The 2,367-nt window shown below is 29.7% G+C and overlaps 1 long non-coding RNA gene across 1 annotated transcript; it reads left to right on the top strand.

Annotated features, from left to right (window-relative positions):
- The first annotated feature begins 333 nt into the window (after positions 1–333).
- Positions 334–1,872, top strand: LOC107913670 (uncharacterized). Its single transcript, XR_001688611.2, has 2 exons — positions 334–440; positions 946–1,872. It is a non-coding gene; the product is annotated as an uncharacterized lncRNA (long non-coding RNA).
- Positions 1,873–2,367: the final 495 nt, after the last annotated feature.

Below are 2,367 nucleotides of genomic sequence, written 5' to 3'. Positions count from 1 at the left end.
TGTCCTAAGTATTAAATTGAGTATATTTATAGATTAATTACCTAAACTAGTAATGACATTTATAAGGTAATTTATTCGGTTTATTGAAGAAAATAGTACAGGGACTAAATTGTGTAGTAATTAAAAACTAATTGAAATTTTATTTGGATTTGAGTAGGAGCTTAAAGTGTAATTTAACAAAGGACCTAGATGCAATTAAACTATGGACAAAACTTGATTGGTGACAAATCATGATCATAGCCACTTTTTCCACTAACGATAATGATAATTAATAGTGGCAATTTGATATTAATTAATTAATTAGTTTGATTAATTATATATATATTAAATAGTGGGAAAGAGGAATTCACCATCGTCTTCATGTATTCTTTCTCTCCCAACCGATCAAAAAAGAAAGAAGAAACCAAATACTCCATCAAAGCCGACCATTAAATTCAAAGGTAAACAAGTATTTTTCAAAACAATTTTTATAGAATTCTAAACTAGGAAACTTGATACTACCTACCCATTTGTTAGAATTTTTAATTGTTGAAATTGATTCAAATTGCCATTGTTGAAGTTATATAGAAATTAAGTTTGAAAGCCATGAAATATTAGTTGTTAAATTTAGATTATATGTTATACATGTTGGAATTAAAGTGGGTGGTGTTGGAATAAAGCTTGATTAAGTTTAATCTTTGAGGTCATTGTTAAATTATTAGGGATTTATTTGTAAGGGATGATAACTATAAGAATTAATGGCATATGATGATAATTTCAAGTTCCTGGAGTATAATTATGAAGTCAGATTTAGATTTGATAGGGCGGACTGTAAAATCGAATATTTTGGATAATAGGGTTGTAAGGGACTAAATTGAAAAGCATGTAAAATGGGTTTAAATTGAATACTTATATGTTTATAAATGGGAATTTAATATATTTTATATACCCGGTTTATTCAATAAGGTTGAAAACAATGTCAAAACTTCGAGGGACAACGGAAAGACAAGAACAAACAATGAATAACGAATCCGGTTTGTGTTAATATAACTTACCCTTAATTATGCATATTCATTGAGTAAATTACCTTACAAATATTTGGTGCCAATGATGAACATATCTTGAGTTATTAATTGAGAAATTGAATGGTAAATAGTGTGTATGTACGAATATTGTGGTGAGAATTATATATGAGTTACGATAGTATGATTGATAATTAATAGATAAGAACTGTATAATTATGCTCGTGATATTATGACATTGTTAAAAACGATATATGTAAAAGTGTATGCTTGTAATATGAAATGGAAATGGAAGTGTAACTCATTGAGTTGTTTCCGAATAGCACTAAATATCTCTGGGAAAACGTGTTACTAGCCCTAGAGCATTGGATGTTGTGAGAATGCATTACTAGTTTTAGAGCATTAGTTGTTTGTAAGCGTATAATGCTGTATTTGCTAGTTTTTCGGAGCATTAGGTGTCTGTAAGAATGTATCATTAATTCTGGAGTACTGAGTGTCCGTGAGCGAACATCAATAAATTAATTAGTATTCCCAAAGCATTGGGTGTCTGTGGGAACTAACACTAGCTCCAAAGCCCTAGGGGCCCTTAAGCATATATTGAGATAATGATTCACATATTCGCTCATGAGTTCAAAATCAGTTAATAAGGTTACAGGTATGGAGAAATTTATACTTGAATTGGTTAATTTATCGCAAATGCAATAGCATGTCAAACATGCTAATTATGTAATACAAAATTTGGGGTCCATAATGTATGAAAATGAATTGATTTGTACAATACGACATTAAGGCATGTATATCGACATGAAAATGTCATATGTTACACTATTGAAATTGAGATAATTTACATTGTTCCAACAATTTAATGTGACATTTTGTATTTTGATTTGGCAATCGGCTTGAAAAAATAGAAAAAACAAGCTAGAAAAACAAAAGTATTTGGAGTATAGAAAGTTGATTAAAAAAAACGAAAGTAAACTCCCCTTCAAAGAGCCTTAAGACCTTTATAAAAGACAAAATAGGATGGTGAAACAACAAGAAAGGAAGAAGATAAAAAAAAATGTCCAAAAGCAAAGTAATTGTAGGCGAATTAAATGACACCATTCAAAAGTAAGCAACTGCACCCATTAAAGGTGTCATTTCAATTTCTTTGAAATTACACAAAAGTTGTTATTGAACTCTACCATCGATATTCCAAATGATAGTTATCTTTGCCTTCGCCAGTAAAATTACACTCCATTGCCCCATCACCATAATATAAGAGAATTTTACTTTATAAGGAGCAATTGTTATATCCTAATATTAGAGTACATATGAGTATTACTCAATACACGTTTCTCACATATTTCATGAGAACATTGCTACG

This window comes from Gossypium hirsutum, chromosome D11 (genome assembly GCF_007990345.1).
Source record: "Gossypium hirsutum isolate 1008001.06 chromosome D11, Gossypium_hirsutum_v2.1, whole genome shotgun sequence".
NCBI lineage: Eukaryota > Viridiplantae > Streptophyta > Magnoliopsida > Malvales > Malvaceae > Gossypium > Gossypium hirsutum.
This window is presented reverse-complemented; position numbering and strand designations above follow the sequence as displayed.